Here is an 18827-nt window from a genome sequence, read left to right as displayed (position 1 = left end):
AGGGATCTACTTTTCAGATTTTATATCTGGCAAATTTATCGAACATTACTTAAATTTCTTTACTGATCTGTCTGAATTATAAAATGATATCAAACTATGTAAATCTGGCATCTATATATTGTAATAGTGGTAAAAACATTTGTTGATTTTTTTGCGTTGATGATAAACCTGTATGAAATCATATCATTTGAGCATGTTATTTTACCTGGTGCTATTATTGCATGAATAACAACTGCTACAACAGCTTTTGGAGGCATGGATATATTACCAAAACCTGCATTAGACAGATCTGAAATCGATATTCATACCGTATGCTAAAGTTTCAGAAAATACGCAAAATCAAATCACTATGTAGGTGACACTAATCTTACAGAGTTTATATATCTCTTTAATAAGCAAAAACATGATCTACTGATGATAAAACGACCCTTTTGTGCCTTTTGAAAGCTATAAACTGAGTTTAAATGTGGCAAGAACTATATTTTACTATCAAAATTAACGAACAATATCTGCTTATTAGCATATTATCATACTACTTACAAGGAAAACACACAGCATCAAAACAAAATAATATACGTATTAACTTTCAGAATTGTATTTATATCAATCCTGAAATACTGCTGATTTCAGAATACCGCGCCGATTCAGTGTTTGCATCATACACATGTAGTCACTGACTGATATCGATTTTCTTATCGTAAGCGGCTAATTTTGTAACAGTCATTTACATAAACTCCGTCAAAGACGCGAGTCAAGTTATGAACATTTCATTTTGTTAACACATAAACTGAAAACTCAGTCATATAATGTATTTATGGTTTTTAGAATTGATGATATTACAGTTTTAAGCCGTATCTCAGAATCAGTTTCAAATCAAACATTTTTTACAGGATCTATTCAAAACGTGCAGAATAGACATCTACAAGCGATTCTTACCAAAGACTCGGACTGATTACATTATGTCATTCGATAGCTGTTGATTAACGTCGCATTATCTCGATTATTTCACGTATAAAAGTGTTTTTTTTTTCTGTCACCGATGTTCATCAATTTCCTTGTGACAAGTTGACAAATTAATCCCTTCTAGCCTCACTACAAAATGCAAATTAAGTCAGCCGGAGAATAAAGATCAAAAGATATGTATTTACATGTAAACAACATGTGTATTTTATCGCTTGGTCAGGGATCTAAGTAGACTGGCATCAGTCGTTAGAGTCATAAAATGTAAAGCACTGGCCATAAAATCAATATCCTCCCTGATACCAATTTCTGAAAAAATTTACAATATCTCTTGCCTCTGTCTCTAACGACTGGACAAATGCGATTTTGAACCGGACAGATTTCATACCCGCTAGTAATCACCATCTCATTACGATCATTGCAAACCTGTTCATGATGTAATGTAACCTTTGGCCGACTGCCCCAAGACTCTTGGGCCAAGAGTTCAATAAGCAGTTTTTGTGAATGAATTAAATACATTTTATTCAAAATATCTCCAAAGTTTTTTGTTGTTTTTTACATAACCTCAGAATCGCATTTTATAAGTCTGTTGAGATGAGCCTAGAGAGAAAATGTTTTTCTTAGAAAATATCAGTGTCAGTATGAAGAAATTAATATTATTACAGATTATTTTGATCTCAACAGACTTTGTAAGTCTAGGATCTAAGTTTACAGTAGTAAATCATAGCCTGATGGGCATCACTTTTCGTGTTAAAAAATAAAATATTTAATTTAAACATAAATGCCCTGTTTATATACATTACTCAAGTTATAAAGGTAATGCACATTTTTGTGTGCTTGAGAATCTAGCAAACATGTGATTCTAAAGACAGGCTTGAATTAACTGGAATCTTTTTTTTTTCGAACATTGAGCATGTATTTAGGTCCTACTTATTAATAATTCAACATCCGGTCATGTAGCCGTTGTACATGAAGTTAAAAGCCTTAAGTGTTGGACTCCTTCATTTGACTTTAATAGCGAATTGAAACTTGATCCGGGATTCATGACTAAGTAAGTTTCCTTGCCAAGAAACTTGCTCACGACGGAAATTCAATTATTTATTTTTTTGGGTTTAACGCCCGTTTTCAACAGTTCTTTTATTATGTCGGGTGGGCAGTTTACCTAACCATCCCTCCTGGGAAGAACCAGTACTAGACTCCTGCCCTCCGTAAGAAACTGCCAACTTTCTCACATGAAGACATATGGTCGGTAGCAAGGCCCGAACCCATGCCCACAATCAGTGAGAGGTTACAATGATTTCAAGTCAGCGACTAACCACTCGACTACGGGGGCGTTCACACGATGGATGGATACTACAATTCGGATTCTAGAAACCATACGAGCATGAAGTTGTAATAAAGCAGAAGTCGGCATAGACCTCTCAAGATGATTAAGGGCGATGGGTTTGACTAACAGGTTATTTTTATACTACTTTTTATACGCCCGTCTCTGAAAGAGCGGGGCGTATTATGTGAAACCCCGTGGCGGGTGGGAGGCGGGCGGACGGCGGGCGGGACTGATAAATAATTGATATCACTAAGAGTTAATCTTTCACGGGCATTACTCTGAGAATAAATATACAAAATAGTCATGTCTGTAGTCTTGTATATTGATTCTATTTAATCCAGGAAGACAAATCTAAAATAGATAAATTCAATGTTGATATTATGATTTATCAGCTTGGATTCCGATTGGTCATAAAACAAAATCTCAAACGTGATTGAAACTGTTAAAATGAAAGAATAATCTTCCCTTGAAAAATGACATTGTGATTCATTGAAATAATTGAAGACAGAGAGATAACATTAAGTGTTAATATAATTGTAGGAATTATGGTATATCAGGAATAGGCATCAAGTGTTAGGATAAACCAAATATTATGTTTTGACAATCATTAAATCTAAAAACGCCCTTTGGCCATAATTTGATCTAAAATGGTGGACTTACTGTTTACAAGAAAACTAAAAGATTACACACCAGAGGAATTACTACAGCTACACTTTATTGACGGCTATCCAGGGATTTTCCTATTATGTGAAATTTGTGGACAATCAAGCTTCACACGTCAACAATTCAAGAGACACCAGAGTACACACTTACCTACAATAACTAAATACCAATTTTCATGGTGCTAGAAGTTATATGCGAGACGGGACATCTTAAAACACCATTCACGCAAAATACACGGATTTGAAGAAGAAATTTTTGCAACAGTAGAAATCAAACGCACAGAAACACAACTACTAAATACACCAAGTAAGAACTACTCAACATTACTGAAAAAAACAACAGATTTTAGAATAGTGATGGGGAAAACAGGGACCCCCTCAGTCAAGAAAACAACCTCGATGAAACCTGGAAATTTGGACCTTATAGAATTGACGGCCAGACAAAACATAGAAACCCTAACATTTAGCATTTGCTCCCCAATTTCGCCATTACCATCAACACCCTGCTCCATCCCTGTACCAGCATCTCCAGAGACGTCTCCAGTGATGGTAATGCCAAGCTCAAGCAATGACACTATCTGCCTTGATGAATTTTTGATGTATAACTCAGTGAATGAACAGATCATAGAAATCAGTAGAATTTATGGAATTTTTAAACCTAAAGACTAGAACAAACACTATAAAGTTTTAATTCTTTATTTGTTTGATTCAGCCAAAGGACATAAACATGAACTTGGCACAGTTCCAAAACCCTTCTATAAATAGTAACATGTGTTACTATTTTTAGTAAGTCACATGACATTTTGTAACCGCTTTATCATGTACCTTAAGGGAACTTTTTTCACTAAAAATTGTCCTGATGAAGATCATCGTATGATCGAAACTAGTAGACTACAATAAATTATAATAAACGACTTGGTGGTGACGTGTTGTTACTCTTAATTATTAACTTACTTCTGTTTAATCTTTAAATTTGTTTAAAAGGTATAAAGTATATGCTATAAAATAGTTTTGTATACATTTGGACTCGATCTTTGAAGCAAATTCATTAATAATAGACTTAAAGGTCCTTCCGTTCTTGGAAACAATATTGCTATATATAATAACTAGTCCTTCGGGATCTTGGCATCCATTCCCATTTATTGTATGAGAGTTCCGCTTCAGACGATACTGGAGGGTGTTGTACATATCGTAACCTCTCGGTAACCGACCTCTGTAAATTATGTTTGGTCGTATGCTATGCCTCATAATCTTATAAGAGAGTTGATTAACTAAGCACTTAACCAAGAGTCATTACATTAAAGACGGTTAGGTTTCAAATAAACCTTTTAATTTTTTCCACATCTTGAATAAAAAATAAACCATTTTTATTGAAAGCTAATCCATTTGCTTAGATAGAACAAAATCAAATGTAATTACAAATCTAACATACATTCTATGGGATCATTTCTATCTAACCAAAATGACTTAAGGTGATTTAAAAGCCTTTTGAGTTCTTCATTTATTATTCTAACATGGCTCGATTTGACTTTCAGTTAAACAAAGAAGGAAATCAAGCTTTGTATATATCGCGATAAACAGCGGTTGACGCGCGGACCGGTAAGAGGGCATTATGACGTCAATTATGACGTCAAATTGCCGCATGACGTCCGATACATTACTCCTCGGGTAAATGAAGTCCAGCATAATATTTATTAAATCATGTCTATGAGCATGTCAGAATGAAAACAGTCAAGGCTTTCTTGTGATTTATCGTCTAATTTACCATGGTTCATGGTTCAGATGCTTCGGTATTTAACCACTCGGGCTAACGCCCTCGTGGTTCAATTCCTTCACATCTTAACTTTGAACCTCGGTAAATTAGACGATAAACCACTCGAAGGACTTGATTATTTGTTAATTTTATACGTCATTACTGTAATAAGAAACAATTTACCTTGTATCCACGTACACACTGGCAAGACTTTCCGTCGTCTGTACAAAGTGCATTATGTAAGCATCTGAAACTACCGCACAGTTTATAGGTTTGACTTGTTGAGCCGGCCGTCAGTAGCGGAATCTAATAATGAACAATAAGTATCATGCATCTTATAGAATATGTGAATTGTTACTGTAATTATTATTATAATTATTATTATTATTATTACTACTACTACTACTACTTTCACTATCTTATAATAAATGTTATATTATAGCATGTGTCCTACTCATATTAAAAGCAAAACGGCCAAACCGTGAAAAAAAATAACAACAATACAGTCTCTGTCCATTTTGTATAAACATTCCTTTCTAAAATCTTACCTCATATAAAAATAGCAATAACATATTATTAAATAACAACATTTCCAAACGTTATTTATCAAAAGCTGATTTTATACGAATTTCTGGATATTCAATGTCCAAGATTTTGAAATGGTCAGCGAGTGTCTCATTACCTTGCTTTGATAGAAAAGTCATTAAATGATAGTAAAGGTTTAAAGGATTTTAATAATGTTTAATGGTAGCGTGGTCTATCAGTTTCTTATCTCCATATATTGAACCGTTTACACCTCGCTGTCAGTTTTGTTGATTTGGTGAACTAGAGGAAACGAGCAACCTTTGTTCCTGTGAGGCATTGAAAAGTATATAGAATTCGAAATTTGCTCATTTAAATCAAGTCTTGTATCATTGGTAATAACAACGCTTTACCTTTAAGAATCTTGTTTACTTAGCTTGACTAATTGTTATATATGTTTGTGAACTTTAAAATGTATCTGATGATTTTAAATGATCATACACATTATTTCATTTTATTTTAATTGTGTATCGAACACTAATGAGTATTTGTACGGTTTGCACTATTTGTTTTTATTATATATTCTAAAATAACCTAACTTTCATTGGCCGAAACCGCTCATCATCTTTTGAAATATAATTCATGTTTAATAGTAAGTGGGGTTTTCCCCCTTTAAACATGACTTTCTAAAAATAGAATGGAAGTTATATATTGTTACTTTCAAGCAACCAATATTTGTTACTTATTCATAAACCTGAACCCATATGATAAAACAGTTATTGACTCTTGAGCCATTGGGTAGGATGTGATATTCACTATATTGCCCGTTTCCGTTGAATATCACATCATACTCAAATACTCAGGAGTCAATAATTGTATAATGTAAAATACTGTTAAGAGCGCTAAGAGACTAATATAATCCAAAAATAACTCTACAAGTGGAAATCCTAAAACACAGTACGTATAATGCTGATTTTGTAAATCACTTGAAATTTGCCCTAGACGCTTTACGCCTTTCCAATCATCATTTTTATTATTATTATTATTATTATTATTACCAGATTTATATAGTGCTCTTTTCATGATAAACACGTTCAAAGGCGCTTTACATAGAGCAAAGAGAGAAGGAGGGAGAGAGGAAGAGAGAGGGAGAGAACTCTTTTAGATACTGGACTGTCCGGCTTACTTAGCCAAGCTCTTTTGCGAGTAGATAGCCTGGTTCTTTAACGTGACCGGTGTATTGCACCACTTCACGTTAAGTCGTCTTTTCTGGGAAGAATCAGTACTGGCCTCTCAGTTAGGTGGGAGACACTCAAGAGCATCTCAGAAATTTACAGTGCATAGATCGGGATTTTAACCTTACAAAGATGAGTTTAGTTTAAAAAAAATAGATATTCGAAATTTAAACTAATGCCCATTGTTACAAAACTACTTGTAACCAAGCTTGCGAGGACCTCAGAAGAAAACAGAAGTACAAGTACATCTAAACTTAAACAGAAACACAGACAAGAGAAACGGTTGTTCTTAAAGTCAGACAGATCGTACCGACATATTTAGGAATTCTTAGATGTTTATTAAAGACGCGTCACAGAGTAACTGTCTTCGTTTGTATTTCCAAGATTTATATTTACACGACTTGCATGAAAAATATTGGGGAATACAAGTATTTTGTTACAACTTGACAGCGATATATGTTAGGCCAAGCCAATGTGTTTAAGTGTTTTATGTCTTGACATTTTATTAAGATGATATAGCACTACGCAAAGTACTTGAGGTATTGAGTTAAGACCACAGTGTTCTACAGTGTAAGGTAAGTTTTTATCTGTGTTTCTAAAATCATACTGAAAAAGATTGGCTGAATAAGTTTGCAGATGAAGTTGTGAAGACAAATTTATTCAGGGAGAGCCTAAATTGTCCGACTGTCACATAGGAGTAATACGTAGGGTGGATCGTTAAGAGCAAGAACAAGTGAGTTAGATAATTAAACACTTGCCAACACTACAAGAAAGTCTAACTGTACAAGGAACCAAATAGATACACTATTAAGCAAATTGCATTTGAAGAAACACACTCCTTAAACTAACTACTTTCATCTCATAGATGGCAATAAACTAAAATGTCAGCGAATGCTTAACATATAGGTGTACAAGAAATTGTTAGTCTGAAATTTACCTAAGTCACTGTAACCGTTGTGATGAAGACCATGGAAGTGTCAAAAATTTACACCTTTCCATTCATGTGTCAGAAGATTTTCGAAAGAGTTCCACATACTGCCACTATAATCATACACAAAAGTATCTCATTCCAGATTCGCTTACAAGTAAACTGGACTATTCAAAGTTGTATCTGTTTTAATATTTCGAACGTACTATCTAATTTTCTCTACTGCAGTATAATATAATGAATTGATATCTGTCAATAATATATAAACAATATTGTACTATATATATAATATATTATAACGAAACACTTGGATTAAAATTTGTATATATAAAAACCTATAATTGTTTTCATATATTGTAGTAAAAAAAATCTATATAAGTCCACACAAAACTCTTTACCAGATATAGGTCAAAATACATCTAAAATAGGATGTAACATGCATGTTGTACCACAGAAAACTGATCTCGATTTTTCCCTAAGGCCAGTTATAAATAAGTTACAATATAAGCTATTTACAGTAAAACAAAGGGACATAATTCTAAAATCAAGGGTGCCTCATGGTGGTGAAAATTTGTGCCAAGTCACATCAAAATCCCTCCATGCATGAAGAAAAAATGCTCCAGACAAAGTCATTCTTGAATTTGGCATTGGCATTTGACCTCTAAATGTGATCTTGACCTTAGACCTAGGGACCTGGTTCTTGCGTACAACAATCCTTCTCATGGTAGTGAACATTTATGCCCAGTTACATCAAAATCCCTCCATACAAGAAGAAATAATGTTCCAGACAATATCATTCTTGTATCTGACCTTTGGCCTCTATGTGTGACATTGACCTGCAACCTAGGGACCAGGTTCTTGCGCAAGACACTCTGTCTTATAGTGGTGAACATTTGTGCCAAGTAATATTCAAATCCTGTTTTGCAAGACAAAGTTATACACCGGACAGGAAAAATGTCCCATTGACATTTGATCTACAAGTGTGACCTTGACCTTTAAGCTAGGGTTCTGGGTTTGCGCATGACACGTCTTCTCATCATGGAGAACATTTGTGCCAAATGATATTAAAATCCCTTAATGAATGACAGAGTTATAGACCGGACACGAAACAAACCCTGTTCATGCCATGTTAACGTTTGACTGCCAAGTGTGACCTTTACCTTTGAGCTAGGGGTCTGAAAGTTGTGCATGACACATTGTCTTATTATGAGGTACATTTGTGCCAAGTTATATTAAAATCACTTCATGGACGGCAGAGTTATGGACCGCACAGGAAATTTCTACGATTTTCATGTAGGGAGCTGATAAATTTATATTTTATATTCATTTATTTAAGTTCGATTGTGAAGCAAGTTCTGCAACTTATATTAATCACTCCTGATGGAATCCATCGCCACGAGTGTATGAGAGAAGAGGCCAGTTAATGCTGAGTGCCAAGAAAGGGAGCTACTGGTACCATTTTTCACGTCTTTGGTATGACGCGGCCGGGAATCGAACCCATGACCTCCCGCACTCGAAAGGGACTCTCTACCACTAGGCTATCCAAGCGATTTCATTTGACAATTCGTTCTCATTTTATATCAAAAATGACAAGTGCATGAAATAAGTTCACATAACATTTATATTCTTTTTATACTTCTAATTTTAAAGTCACTGATAAACTGTATTATATGGTTTACAAGGATTTCTTTCAAATTTTATTTTCATTTTCATAAATTCATTTAATAACAAAAGCGAAAATCAGTATACTTCGTACTGGACTACATAATCCTTAAAATACAAATTCACACATATGAATCAGGCAAACAGTTAAAAATGAGACACACGTTGGACTGATATAATTAAACAAACAGAAAGATATAATATAAAAAGTAAAGATAAAACAATATGATCTGAGGGTGAAAAGTTAAGTTGTTTCTTAGCAGATAAATAACGTTAAAACCAAAACCATGCAACAATGAATAAAAATGTTTAATATATAATAACATCTTACCTATTAAAACAATGTGTCACCAAAATACAATAACACATTAAAACATCTGGCCATTTAAAATATTCTCTCTCCTAACTATTCCCGCTCGCAAAATATTTCCTGTATAATTGTCTCTTCACATGATTTCACATCACGATGACCACATAACTTGTACTTGGATTTAAGCTTTCCTTCATTTACAGCCATTTCCAATAGACTCATTACAACATCCTGCTGTAGACGGCTCTTCAGTCATGAAATTTACAATGACAGCGATTCCTGTAAATATTCAAGGTGTATCTTATTCATTTATATAATATAAAAATAAAATCTCGATGATGAAGATGATGCCTTTGATTACAAATATAATGATAAAGAATGATGATGATGGCAACGACGACAACGATAATGATGGCAATGGTGTAGTTGTTTGATGATTATTATAAAATTATTTCAGTATTTTAAAATAAAACTTTTGGTATAAATAATCAATCATAATAATAAAAGATTAATTACGGTGATGTTTCAGGTTCCATTGAAACTTAACGGAGGTTTTAAACTAGTATGAAATCAGAAGGTTTATATCTTACCAATACTGTTTTTATTAATTTTCCATACACCAGCATGATTGCCAACTTCATTCCATCCTCTTCCTTTAAAGTTGTAAGCGATATCAGATCCAATCTATTATATAAATTTGTTTTTATTATTACATGCAGCCTTCGAGTTATTGTCTTATAAAATGTTAGCTGTTGTAGCAAGTCTTAATTAGTAACTTATGCAGTAGTAGAACAAAAACGAGCCTTTCTTTATATGATAAATGATATTTTCAAATTAAATATGATAATTTGAACAAAATCAGCGACAATCACTGCTGATGTTAAGAGCTTTTATAACATGCAAGAAGCAAACAATTACTGATGAGCATTTAATATAAGCTGCTTGTGTTTCTCTTTTATCAAACACCATTTATTAATAATAAACAACTCTATTCTATACAACGTTTCGGCTTTATTCGCCTTTATCAAGTATAAATGTGAAGAAATGTGTCGTAACTATCACATTTCGACCATGTTCATTGCTTTCTCAATAATAATAACAACAACAATAATAATAATAATGTATAGAACAGAGTTGTTTATTATTAAATGATATCATCAATCTCTTTGAATTTTATACTTACTTATTAAACAGCATTTATTTACAATTACGAAAATAAAGTTAATAGTGAGATTTAAGAAACATGATGATACCGTTGAACTTTCGATGTGAGCAGCCTGTGTATTTTTTTTATATATTCTTTGCAGTCATCGATAGTTGAGCAACTCTGGGATGCTGTATGGTGAATCACTGCGTATTCAACCGGATGTTTAAGGTTAGGGATGGATTTGCTAGCAGACTGAGCACCCTAGTCGCTACGGGATATAATGTCGGGATACGAAAAGGCCACAATGGCGAAATATGAAACATAAATGAAAGTAGCGATATACATGAATGCGCACTGAAATGTAAGTAGAATAGAATTAACATAAAATAATTAAATATGCCATTTAGAATTTATCACTATAAAATAAACTTAACAATATAAATCATCGCCCACTGAAATAGTATTAAACCATGCGAATGAGTAGAAAATGTAGCTGTATGTATAAATTAAAATTATAGTACAGCAAAAAAGGTAGCATACCTGTTCAAATAAACTTTCTTTAGATTTTATAGTCTAACGCCTTGTAAACTCGCAAAGCAGAGTATTTTGTCTTTCATTAATCCAGCTCCCTATATATACTATACCATACAACCTAGTCAGACCCTGTTGTTTTGATAATGTTTGATACATGTATGACAATGGACTTGCATTTCAGCACATCCTGATCAACAAGACGGTTTACACTTTTGCTTTAACCCTAAGCCTGCTAAATTTATAAAGTGGACTGGTCCATCTTTCAATTTGGGCAATACCTTTTATTATTCAAAGGGGTGTTCACTGAAAAGTTACTGACTGAATAGCGAGCAGTGCAGAACATGATCAGCCTACACGGATGCTGATCTTGGTCTGTGCTGGTCGCAAAGGCAGAATCACATTCCTGAAATATGAAATATACCATAAGGTGTTGAATTGCGGGAATGTTAAAGTGGTGTTTTATCCTGTTTTTAAAAGTATGTATATAACTGTAATGAGGTGTCTACCAACAAAGACATTGACCGCCTCATTAGCCTAGTGGTAGAGCGCTCGCTTCGAGTGCGGGAGGTCGTGGGTTCAATCCCTGGCCGCGTCATAAAAAGACGTGAAAAATGATACTAGAAGCTTCCTCGCTTTGGCCCTCAGCATTAAGAGGATAGACTGATAGTGCTAGAACTGGTCAGCCTGGTGTCAGTGGCGGACAGAATATAGAGACAATACACGTTTTTGTGTATTAACAAGGAATTGTTAGAGACAGAAGGTTCATGTCACAAACATATCCCAATGCATAAAACATCTAACAAACACTAAATATATCGTTTTCATAGATGAAAAGTATCAGATTCAGGCATAACTTTTATTTACCATTCTGGTTGATCTTGGAAACAGTCGGCATGTTTTAAACATCCATATTGCCGCTCACAAGTCAACGACACTACCAAATTCATGGATTCGATCATGGATTTCTATTTTCATTTATAACAAAAATGATATTAACGATAATTTTGCAAATTCTTTGGTGCACGATCCATCAAGTTGTTCACAATATTTTTTGTGAGAAATTATATGACAACATACCGGTTAGTACTCCTCAGTATCATTAATATTTTTCCTAAAAATAAACAAGTGAATTTATTCTTTGTTATTGATGAAAATCCAGTTGTCTCGTTAATTCAATATATATGAATTAGCAGTAGTATGAAGTAGTAATCCGGAATGAATGACTTGCTTGTTACTCCTGATCTTCTTTATTTACATGGTAACTCTTTTTTCTTAGCATTTTCGATCTCTCTGACATGGTATTTAGTTTTCCTATAACAGTAAAACATACATAGTTTGTTCAAAGACACAAGGGGTGAGCAAAATGATCATTGTATCCCGGATTTAGAGCTACCAAAACACTGGCAAATTACATAGAAAAATTTCATGCGGTTATCACGACAAAATTACATGAGGCAAGTCACACTGACCGTCAAAAACGTTTGACACCTCACTCTAGTTTGTCTGAAGCAACAGAGCATATAATAATACACAAGTATACCCAAGCTATCGAGTTATTGATAATCAAGACAACCAAGGTTGATATAAGAAAAGCAAGAGAGATCACAGTAATTGCTCAAAAGAGACGGGTGCTCGTTATGGATGGTCAAGGGGTCAAGGGAGCGTTGTTTCTCTTTAAATGCGACATTTTAGACCTTGCTAAATGTGGTTACTGGTGCAAGCAGCCATTTCCACTTGGCTGTTTTACATAGAGAGCCTCTGCATGGCTATCAGCTGAAATGGATCAAGATCAGCATATCGGTATTTTTTACTGCTCCTGTCGGCGAGAACTGATGCGTATTCTGCTCACACATGTGCACATATTACTGAATTGAAAATAAGTAGCTTTCTTTAGAAATATGCATTTCTATGATCTCTAGAGAAATATAGGACTTGTGTTAATAAAAAGTGATCTTGATACTTTCTTTGATAACGGTATACAAGCTCAGCTTTGTAAAAAGCTAGTATGCGGTCCGTTGTTACGGTGGTATGTTTAGGACATGCATTTATTTCATAAAGATTAAATTATTCCATGCACATGACATCTTATCTCGTGCGCTCGACATCGTATCTCGTGCCCACGACTTCTTATCCCGTGTGCACGACACCATATCTCGTGCGCACGACATCTAATTTTGAGCGAACGACAACAAATCTCAAGTGCATGACATCTTATCTCGTGCGCACGACAACCTTTTTCGTGTGAACGACATCTTATCTAATCTCGGGCGCAAGACATCTTAGCATTTGGAAATAAGCATGGCACACTGGCCTTCCAAGGGCTCATTACAATACTACAGTGTTGTCTTTTTCTATAAAAACCCGCTCATCAAAAATGAAATTAATGAATAGAAAATATATTAAGCTGATGGCTGTTGTAGTTTATTTGTGCCATTACGTTATTTCGTTCTGTTGCAGCGACATAATGACAAACGTCTTTATGCCGCCCTACCGATCGTCGCCCCAACGAACATGATTGTCTTAATCTAATTGGAGATAAAAGGTGGTCATAGTTATGAATAATAACGATAAATATGTCGTCCTCAACAAAGTGTTACGAGACGAAATTGCTCACTCTCATCCCACTCCCCTGAACCCTTCCCCCATCCTTCAATCCGTCAGCGAGTCCACCAGTGACACGATGTGTAACTTTTGAAAGAAAATTCTTTTCATGACATATAAATACAGGGCAATATGCATACGTGCGTGCGTGCGTCCGCACGAAAATAGTATATTGGATCCTATATCTGATACAAAATTACTATATTTACACCAATTTAAGGCGAATCATAAAACATTCAATTTAGACATCAGTCCCCACATCTCATTCATGCGAGATTACGAGATTTTAGCCGCACCAGAGAGAGAGAGAGACAGAGAGAGAGACAGAGAGACAGAGAGAGAGAGAGAGTAGCTTGTCCAGCGAAGGGACTTTATTCCTGAAAGATAGATCTTCAGGTGACGATAAAGCATTTCAGCTGGTCCGACGCAGAGAATTTATTCTTGATATACATGTAAGCAAAGCTGCTGGTCGAATGCAAGATATTTATTCCTTGGCGGGAACCTTTTAATCATTTTTCTTTTCTCCACAAGCAAGATTTTCGGACTTTATCGTAGATTTTATATGAAACTTTTATAGTAATATCGTCCCGCCGAGGCGGGTGAAATTAATTGAAATATCTAAATTATGTTCTTGATCTGTATTCACAATTTCCTGGAATATGTTCTGTCTTTGCTTGTTCTTTAATATAATACCTATTAAGTGTTGCAAAACAAGTACATTTAGACCACTTATGACCTGAAAGTGACATGTAACAATTGCCGTCATAAACATTAAGAAAAAATGTAAACAAAAAGGTACTAAAACATATTGTATGCAAAGTCCAGTCGGATTTTTTATTTCACCAGCTGGCAAACTCCAGTTTTCTAAACCGCTTTGCACAAAGTGCAAGTCTTCAATACGACATGTTAAATGAATTAGGTGAGACCGAACATGCATACTGAAAATGCATACTTTTAACAAGTGCGATATCCGAACAAATCTACTGACCTTTATTAATGGTGCCTATTGGTGAATTTTAGAAGATAGTGACCATAGTTCGAACCATACTTTAGTGCCTTGTTTGCTCAATAGAACGAACAAGTTTTTTTGTGCGTGAAAATAGGCTACATTAGTTTTTATCTTCGCCCACTTTAGCCAGACTTGGCATGACTAAGTATACAAATTAAGTCGATCAACGTTCATGTAAACAAGTGACACACTGTCTACTTATTTTCATATTGTATCAAAACAATCAATGTCTTGCAGCACAAGATAGAATTAAAATAGCTGTTATTTTTGTGTCAATAACGGTCAACCTGCTTCGACTTTAGACAAAATTAATTTCCTACTTTATTGATTACAAAAAAAACTAGGAAAATATTTGTATCATTAAATGCAATGCCATTGATTTAGAAGATAATTTATAGTCACGTTAATAATACTGACAAATTAAATATAGGTCAATGAAGACATTTAAACATATGCTTCTTCAGGTTTTGTTATATTTGTCATGGAAGCATTCAGCACTGCTAGTTGATTACTTTAAATGTTTACACCTTCTACCTTTCTGACACCATTTATATATGAAGTTCAATATGGTAAATGTTGCATGGATTTTGCTATGTTATTTTTACCGACTTTTAAAAGACATTTTCTGGTGTACTTTTTCTAGACTGTAAGCAACGGAATTATAACTAACATTATTTTTTAAAATCATGTATGTATGTAGACAAATTACTTCTTACATCGTTGTACCTAATAACCGGCTGCTTTCCTAGAGAGACAAAATAATGACGAAAGTCAATTACAAAAAATTGTGTCAATAAATTGGTATCATATACATGCAAAAGAATGCATGATTTCCTAAAAATGAAAGAAGCATTACATGTTTCAAATTCTGACGTATTTTCTAGACATGTCGGTCAAACTAATACAATAAGTGAAATAAGTTCCTTGATAAAGGAAAAAAATGAAGTTGATAGTTTTAAATTAAAACGTGTATTTATTGTAATAACGTATATGTAATAAAGTTATCAAAAATACCAATCATATAAGCACAGTCACTAAAGTAAATCGTTACACCCTCTTTATTAACTTAAATTAAGATTATCATCAACGTTATCATCAGTATGGTCAACATGATCATTGTTGCTAAAAATCCTGAAAAAAATCCTTTATTTTTGTACTGATTATTATTCTGTTAAACAGAATACATATGGTTTTTAGGAAAGTAAGCACATAGTTTAAATATATGACATTTGTTTAAAAGTTCTAGAAAAAATGTCGACAAACTTTAATGTATAGCGATTTAATGAGGTCGGTTGGGAGAGAACTTTGTCGAACAACTGAACTAGAGTCGAATAACAATGTTTAAATAAAGTTAAGACTGAAAAAAGTAAATATCACTTTCTGCGCAGTATATTTTCAATCATCATTCATAAGTCAAGACATTATGTACAGTGTTTCAGTGTTCAAAGTTCTATAATAAAAACTAGGTATTTGGCAACTAGATCAATTACATACCCCGATTAGTTAATCTCAGCTCTATCAGGATATAACTTCGTAAAACAAAAGAAATGAGGACAGAGAAGAAAAACTAATTTTTCATTATTTGACTGTCGAATGGTAATTCTAAAGGTATACTAAAAGAAAGGTCATTATGTTGATAAAATGCTACAGTTTTTATATTGGTTTAGTAATGCAGTTGTATTATGTCATCAGCAGAAAGTTATTGTCATTCAATCAGTCTTTAGTCTTATGTTCTAGCAGAGAGATGCATGTATTCAGATAGTGTTTAGTCATATGTTCTAGTAGAGAGATGCACGCATTCAAGCCAAGTTTAGTCTCCTGTTGTAGCAGGCAGGGAGGTGCAGTGTTTAGCCTCATGTTCTAGCAGGCAGAGAGGTGCAGTGTTTAGCCTTATGTTTTAGCAGGCAGAGAGGTGAAGTGTTCAGATTCGTGTTCTAGAAGGCAGGTAGGTGCAGTGTTTAGCCTTATGTTCTAGTAAGCAGAGAGATGCAGTGTGTAGGCTTATGTTCAAACAGATAGGTAGGTGCAGTTTTTAGCCTTATGTTCTAGCAGGCAGAGAGGTGCAGTGTTTAACCTCATGTTCTAGCAGGCAGAGAGGTGCAGTGTATAGCCTTATGTTCTAGCAGGCAGAGAGGTGCAGTGTTTAGCCTTATGTTCTCGCAGGCAGGTAGGTGCAGTGTTTAGCCTTCTGTTCCAGCAGACAGGTAGGTGCAGTGTTTAGCCTTATGTTCTAGCAGGCAGAGAGGTGCAGTGTTTAGCCTTATGTTCTAGCAGGCAGAGAGGTTCAGTGTTTAGCCTTATGTTCTAGCAGGCAGAGAGGTGCAGTGTTCAGACTCATGTTCTAGCAGGCAGATAGGTAGGTGCAGTGTTTAGCCTCATGTTCTAGCAGGCAGAGAGATGCAGTGTTTAGCCTCATGTTCTAGCAGGCAGAGAAGCTCAGTATTTAGTCTCATGTTCTAGCAGACAGGAAGGTGCAGTGTTTAGCCTTATGTTCCAGCAGGCAGAAAGGTGCAGTGTTTAGCCTCCTGTTCTAGAAGGCAGTGAAGTTCAGTGTTTAGTCTCATGTTCTAGCAGGCATGAGCTGCAGTGTTTAGCCTCCTGTTGTAGCAGGCAAAGAGTTGCAGTGTTTAGACTCATGTTCTAGCAGGCAGAGAATTTCAGTGTTTAGCCTTAAGTTCTAGCAGGCAGAGAGGTGCTGTGTTAGCCTTATGTTCCAGCAGGCAGATAAGTGCAGTGTTTAGCCTCATGTTCGAGCAGGCAGAGAAGTTCAGTGTTTAGTCTCATGATTTAGCAGGCAGGTGGGTGCAGTGTTTAGCCTAATGTTCTAGCAGGCAGAGAGGCGCAGTGTATAGCCTTATGTTCTAGCACAGAGAGAGGTGCAGTGTTCAGCCTCATATTTTTGCAGGCAGATATGTGCAGTGGTTAGCCTCCTGTTCTAGCAGGCAGAGAAGTGCAGTGCTTATCCTCATGTTCTAGCAGACAGGGAAGCTCAGTGTATACTCTCATGATTTCGCAGGCAGAGAGATGCAGTGTTTAGCCTTATGCTCTAGCAGGCAGTTAGGTGCAATGTTTAGCCTTATGTTCTAGCAGGCAGAGAGGTGCACTGTTTAGCCTTATGTTCTAGCAGGCAGGGCGGTGCAGTGTTCAGACTCATGTTCTAGCAGGAAGGCAGGTGCAGTGTTTAGCCTTATGTTCTAGCAAGCAGAGAGATGCAGTGTTTAGTCTTATGTTCTAGCAGGCAGGTAGGTGCAGTGTTTAGCCTTATGTTCCAGCAGGCAGGTAGGTGCAGTGTTTAGCCTTATGTTCTAGCAGGCAGAGAAGTTCAGTGTTTAGACTTATGTTGTAGCAGGCAGAGAGCTGCGGTGTTTAGCCTCCTGATGTAGCAGGCAAAGAGTTGCAGTGTTTAGACTCGACTCATGTTCTAGCAGGCGGAGAAGTCCAGTGTTTAGCCTTAAGTTCTAGCAGGCAGAGAGGTGCAGTGTTTAGCTTATGTTCTTGCAGGCAGAGAAGTGCAGTGTTTAGCCTCATGTTCTAGCAGGCAGAGAAGTTCAGTGTTTAGTCTCATGATTTAGCAGGCAGGTAGGTGCATTGTTTAGCCTTATGTTCTAGCAGGCAGGTATGTGCAGTGTTTAGCCTCCTGTTCTAGCAGGAAGAGAGGGGCAGTGCTTATCCTCATGTTCTAGCAGACAGGGAAGTTCAGTGTTAGTCTCAAAATTTCGCAGGCAGAGAGGTGCAGTGTTTAGCCTTATGCTCTAGCAGGCAGGTAGGTGCAGTGTTTAGCCTTATGTTCTAGCAGGCAAAGAGGTGCACTGTTTAGCCTCATGTTCTAGAAGGCAGGGAGGTGCAGTCTTTAGCCGCATGTTCTAGCAGGCAGTGAGGTGGAGAGTTTAGCCTTATGTTTTAGCAGGCAGAGAGGTGCTGTGTTCAGACTCATGTTCTAGCAGGCAGGTAGGTGCATTGTTTAGCCTTATGTTCTAGCAGGCAGGTAGGTTCAGTGCTTAGTCGTATGTCCTAGCAGGCACAGAGGTGCAGTGCTTAGTCTTATGTTGTAGCAGGCAGAGAGGTGCAGTGTTTAGCCCTATGTTCTGCAGTGTTTAGCCATATGTTCTAGCAGACAGAGAGGTGCAGTGTTTAGACTCACGTTTTAGCAGGCAGAGATGTTCAGTGTTTAATCTCA

At 35.7% G+C, this 18827-nt stretch overlaps 1 long non-coding RNA gene across 1 annotated transcript in view; it reads right to left on the bottom strand.

The window, feature by feature from the left end:
- LOC128555588 (uncharacterized) overlaps positions 1-10810 on the bottom strand; it is an 85088-nt gene extending 74278 nt beyond the window's left edge. The window contains exon 1 of the long non-coding RNA XR_008370201.1: positions 10613-10810. This is a non-coding gene — a long non-coding RNA (uncharacterized LOC128555588). The remainder of the gene's footprint in view (positions 1-10612) is intronic.
- Between the last annotated feature and the right edge of the window lie 8017 nt (positions 10811-18827).

Source organism: Mercenaria mercenaria, chromosome 3 (genome assembly GCF_021730395.1).
Source record: "Mercenaria mercenaria strain notata chromosome 3, MADL_Memer_1, whole genome shotgun sequence".
NCBI classification, from domain to species: domain Eukaryota; kingdom Metazoa; phylum Mollusca; class Bivalvia; order Venerida; family Veneridae; genus Mercenaria; species Mercenaria mercenaria.
This window is presented reverse-complemented; position numbering and strand designations above follow the sequence as displayed.